At 39.7% G+C, this 6,000-nt stretch overlaps 1 pseudogene across 1 annotated transcript; it reads left to right on the top strand.

Moving 5' to 3' along the window:
- The first annotated feature begins 2,205 nt into the window (after window positions 1–2,205).
- Window positions 2,206–4,149, top strand: LOC148843453 (mitogen-activated protein kinase kinase kinase 20 pseudogene; annotated as a pseudogene). The gene has a single exon (XR_016103118.1). The product of XR_016103118.1 is annotated as a mitogen-activated protein kinase kinase kinase 20 pseudogene (transcript).
- The last annotated feature ends 1,851 nt before the right edge of the window (window positions 4,150–6,000 follow it).

Genomic DNA, 6,000 nt, shown 5'->3' with positions numbered 1-6,000 from the left:
TATATATAGACTACTAAGAGCTTTGGAAGTTTTAGAACAATTTGGTTTTCCGATATGTGGATCATAAACCTCTCCATATACCTCTATTGTTAACCTCTTAAATGAAAAATTCTTATAGAACAATATTGAGCCAATTTACTGCAACAAGCTCCTTCCTATGCATAGGTTGGATCAAATGTAGTTGTGATGTATATTTTACCATCTCATTAGCTTTGACAATAATAGCTTGTTTATTCACGACCATAGGGGTGCCTTGATCATGGCATCAAGTGCCCACAAACAATTTCTCTCTGCCATAGATGTAGAATGTAGAGTACTTTTTGGTTGTATGGAAGCTTCAAAGCTTGCATGCCCTCAAGTGTTAATTGAAACCTATGCCCTCCAGGTGGTCTAGATGATGGCTTCTTTGAATGACAACCCATTCTCCCCTACTGCTGAATCATATCAAACATTTCTAACTTCAGGAATAATTTCTTTCGAAGTGGAATCTTACATGTTCCTTATTCAGCCAACCAATTTGCCCACCCTCTCTCCAAGGCATTCACCTTGTGGTTCTTTTTGTGTTGGCCTAGGACTCCCTACATGAATTTATAATGCCCTTGAGGCTGACTATCATATGATGTATCCTTCATAATGTTTTCTTTTCCCTAAGAAAAAAAGAATCTTCAATCCTAATCAAACAAGGACCAAGTTTGGATTATCAAGCTAAGCCAAGGTAGAAATGATCATTTCTAGCTTAGCTTGGAAATCTACTTTGGCTCAACCCATAAATTCTTTGCTTGGATCTATGTTTTGTATTTAGACTTGGCCCAACCTACAATATATGTGTATGTAAAGGCTTATGGATAAACACTATAGAAAAAATAGGTTTCAAAATAAGTGGAACTAAAGTAGAATATATGCAATGCAAATTTAATAATAATAGAAGTGCAAATCAAGGTGCACTTAGGATTGGAGGTTAAGATAAAACTCAATGTGACATCTTTTGTTACCATGGTTTAATAATCCAAAACAATGGAGAGGCTGAGGATGTCTCTTATAATAAGAATAGGACGGACAAAATGGAGGGGTGCATTCAGTCGTATAGGATAGGCTAACACCATGTAAACTAAATGGAAAATTCTATAAAATGGTTTTTTTTAAGGTGGGAGTGTCATATAGAGTGTTGGGTAGTCAATAAACAACATAACAATCGAAAAAAAAAACGAGTATAACCAAAATGCAAATATTAAAATGGATGAACGAAAATACTAAAAAGGATAGGTAAAAAATGAATTCATTAAAGAACCTAAGAGTAGCTCCAATATATGCTAAAATAAGGGAAGGTAGACCAAGTTGAAAGGACTAAAACAGTAGAAGAACTAGGGATAAAAGAAAGTCTGTTGGTTGATCGAGGTAGTAAGAAATGATTTAAGGGCTTATAATTAAGGGTGTCAATGGACCGGTTTTGGATTGGACTCCATCCAGTCCAAAATCAGATTGGATGGATTGGATGGACCAACAAGACATGTTGGATTGGACCAATCCAGTCCAAAATATTTATTAGATTAGATTGGACCTGGTCCGTCTGTAACAAATTTATATTGGATTGAATTGGGTTAAGGCAATATCTAGTCCATTGATATAAGATAAGAATTTATGTGTCAATGGACTAGGTTTGTTTTGAACAAATCTAAATGAAAATGAGTTTAAACAGATTAGATGGTCCATACATTCAATTGGACCGGCAGTCCGGATTTAGAATTTATGTGGTAGCTCCGGGCCAAATCTCCAACCTTGAATATAATATTTATGTATGTAAGGCAATTTTGGGCCCGACCAGGCCCAAGCCTGAAAATTTGCGGGCTGGGCTAGGTTGGGCCTGACTGGAAATGACCACCTTCACCCCCCCCCCGCACACACACACACACGAATCATGTGAAAATTCGGGCCAGATTGGGTCCGCCCAAGTTGCACTTTCACTTCATCCAAACCCTAGCGAGTTCATGCATGGAAGGGTCTGCGCTAGGGCCCGGCCCCAAGTGGGATGGTAGGACTTAGGTGTATAGCACTCAATACCGTTGACGATTTCAAGAAAAGGAAAAGGGAAAAGCAAACGGAAATTCAAGGGCATTAACGTAATTTCAAGTGAAGATGAGGGTCCGTCGACGCTTTCAAATTTTGACATACAATGAACGAACGTTACACGCAACCTGGAAGGTTCGAACGAAGAGAGCAATTGCCGCCGTTTTGGACACTCAATTCTTCTGCCTTGATATTACTCGCGACTACCTTCCAACGTGTTTTTAGAAATTCCAACCCGTTTTCTCTTCAAAGCCCTAATCATCAACTGGTTGTCTACCTGTTTCAATCCTTTCCTGAGTCCTGACCGTCTCCAAACCTAAAACCAGTTGGTTCTTTTATGTGTTCCATCGTTTCTCTGCTCAAAACCCAGAATTTTGTTGTTGTTGTTTTTTTTTGCTCCAAACCGCTCTTTCCATGCTTTCTCCATCTGGGCTTCTTATCTTTGCTTGCATTTTATTCAAAACTCAAACCTGAAGTGTGTTTTCTGGTTTAAGTGTTGGTGGTAGAAGAACAAACTATAGAGGTTACGACCCCAAGAAGGGAATCGATGAAAAGAAGGCGGGAAGAGGAGCTTCAGGAGGTGGATGATATGGAGAGTCATCACGGAAGGAAATGGACGAAAGGCGAAACGATTGGAAGAGGAAGCTTTAGTACGGTTTCCTTGGCAAGGGCGAAGAGACGGAATACGCGTCAAAGCTATTTCCCGCCTGTAATGGCCGTGAAGTGGGCCGAGGTCTCTCGCTCGTGTTCGCTTCAGAAGGAGAGAGAGGTTCTTGCCAACCTCGGTAGATGCCCTCACATTCTTCATTGCTTTGGAGATGAAATCACCACCGAGAATGGTGAGATGATCTATAACATGTTGTTGGAGTATGGGTCAGGAGGTACCCTAGCCGATCAGATAAAGAAGGCGAAAGCGAGTGGTGGGTTGCCGGAATCCGACGTCAAGCGTTATACCAGGTTGATTCTTGAGGGGCTTAATCACATTCATGCTCGGGGTTACGTTCATTGCGATATCAAGCCTGAAAATATCCTTCTCATGTCTCCTCCTGCATCTCCTTGTTGTTCTTCGAGGAAGAGGAAGAGAAAAAGCCGAGGTGGTGACTACGTTGTGAAGATTGGGGATTTTGGATTGGCAAAGAAGGTGTACCAGAACAAGAGGAAGTTGTTGGAGCCCTGCTGGAGAGGAACTCCTTTATACATGTCGCCAGAATCCATTATCGATAATATACAGGAGCCTCCATCGGATATATGGGCTCTTGGGTGCCTTGTGGTAGAGATGGTAAGTGGGAAGCCGGTATGGGATTCTGAACCAGACGTGGACGTCGATGATTTTCTCTCACAGATATGTTTGGGCCGTGAGTTGCCGAGGATACCAAGTGAGATGTCGAAAGAGGGGAAAGATTTTCTGAAGAGATGTTTTGTGAGGACGGCGAAGTATAGGTGGACGGCTGATATGCTCTTGCTTCACCCCTTCATTGCAGGAGAGGGTGTTCAAGAAGTAGGGGAGGTTCTGTGTTCTGAGCCATCAACAAGCGTGGTTTCGTCTTTGTGGTCGTGTTCTTTGACTGATTACTACATCCAACAAGAAGAGGCAAGAGCACAATCCAGTTCCTCCTCTTCCATAAATGACTGGAACCTTCTAGGTGAAGCAGATTCCCCTGTTTCTTCTTGGCCAGAAGATGTTGAGTCATTGAAGGTTCATGCTGTTGGGAAAACTGCAGAAGAAGAGATTGAAGTATATAGGAAGAGAAGGAAGTATAACACGTCTAGTGATGCATTTAAGGCATCACCTCAGTCTTCATCAAGTACAGGCCAGCAGCAGTGGTCCAATCGGAACCTTGCAGCATCACCCGAGTCTATTCTTGCCATCCCTGCAGACATTTAGTGTTGAATTATGCATATATAAGAGGATAATTGATGAGTCTATTTTCATAAGTGGTAGGTTTTGATAGGTCAGCATCCGTACGAGGTCTTTGACATTCTCTTTCCATTCTTTCAAAATTGGTTAAATCAACTCATTCATTGTAAATCTTGGATACGGAATTACAATTTGATTGACTTAATGAAATTCCTTGTTTTTGTCAATCATTTTTGTTGGATTATACTTATGTTTACTTGTTAAGCATTAATGAATATTAAATATATATGATGATGAACATGAATATTAAATACAATGGCTCCAAGTTTTAGGCTTTTTTCTTTTGATAAATTACTAGGATTGATGGAGCTATAGTCTAACAAAAGGAAGACTTACACAGTCAACTAATAGAATATTATGCAACACAAAAGAATAACCGGAAGTTCATCTAAGATCGTGTCTCTTTACTATTGCTTCATTAGTGAGCCAACCTGCTGCAGAATTTCCTTCCTGGAGAAGTTGAGAGTGCAAAAAATCAACTTAAGAGACTCTTCCTCTATTGGAAACATGCCCGTGATGGTGGAGTTAACCTGCCATGATGAGTGGATATGTTGATTGAGACTATGCATGACTACTTGTGAGTCTCCTTAAAGAACCACCTTAGTGATCTGCAGGTCCTCAAGCAAGTAGGATGCTATCACCCTAGATGCCCAGGCTTCAGGCAACAATATTGGGACTTTTCCCAAATATTTGAATCTTCCTTGAATTGGAATCCCAGCATGATTCCTTGCAAATACATCCTATAGTTGCTTCACCTGTTATTTAATCAAAGCATCAAAATTATTTTTTTTTTGATAAATGAATGAATTTTATTAATCACCAAAGATAAGAAAGTACAAGCTTCCCAAGGAGAGGCACGAGATGCAATCTCTCCATACTAGTTAAATACAGCTTTCCAATTTACTAGAACAAGTTACAAGGTAGCACAAAAAAGACCCTCCCTGGAAACCCCCTGTTTGACCAAAGCATCAGCCATAGCATTGACCTGCTTACCCATTTAACATCAGCTCTCATATTACTAGTTAACCACTTTACTTTTTTGAGGAGGTCTCTGTAGCCCCAAATGACAGCATCTGGGTTTAAAAGCCACCCTATTACCACCTGAGAATCCCCTTCAATTAGGAGATGTTCCACCCCAAGCTGGTTGGCAATCTGGATCCCCCTTGTACAGCAGCTAGTATTTCTGCCCTTGTAGAATCTAAGCATCAAAATTAATTTCAAGTAAAGTAAATTGGGGATGGTTCCATTTACGATTTTTTCTTTTACTTTATCATCCAACTTTGATCAACTTTGAGCTTTTCATTGTACTCACTCACTACAAAACCCACATTTTCAAATACAAAGTATGGGTTCACTATTTTGTTGTTGAAGACCTGTTCATTTCTACTCATCCATATGAACCAAATTCAAGTGTTGGGCTTTGTTATCTTAGTAATTCTACTCAGTTGCTTTTCATTCTCTTAAGCCTTTTATTTGGAACTCCTACTATCAAGACAAAAGCAAATGAACCTATGCAATCTATTTTTCTTCTAGTGGCTGAAATGAACAAGAAAAAAGTGCACTAAAATAACATGAACAGGCCAAGAAGCAGAATATTGCTTCTTTTGTTTATTTTCAGTTGTTCTTGTGGAGAGTGGGATGGTGGAACAAGACTTAAGGAGTTTGGTCAAGACTATTAATGACAAAATTACCACAAGAGTTTTCATTTGCTAAACTGTGTATTCATGTAGATTCCTCAGTCAATTTATTACTCACAAACAGCTAGTAGAGTAATTTCAAAGTGCAAAATGCTTGGCTTGTTTGATGGTTTGGGACCTTGATGGGAAAGCATTTGACCTCAATGTTGAGCAGTAGGGTCTATCAATTTTAAGCAGGAAATTTATAAGACTGATTTTTATACAAGTTGCCACCTGTATGAGGATTGGCAAGGCTTCTATAAATGTAAATAATGTGTAACCATTTATAGCATGTAAAATCAGTCGTTTGACAATGATTTGAGGGAAGTAAAAGGATAAGAG

This window comes from Nelumbo lutea, chromosome 8 (assembly GCF_056320005.1).
Source record: "Nelumbo lutea isolate HS-2025 chromosome 8, American lotus-T2T, whole genome shotgun sequence".
NCBI lineage: Eukaryota > Viridiplantae > Streptophyta > Magnoliopsida > Proteales > Nelumbonaceae > Nelumbo > Nelumbo lutea.
The sequence above is the reverse complement of the archived record's forward strand: the minus strand, read 5'-3'. Positions and strand labels throughout refer to the sequence as shown.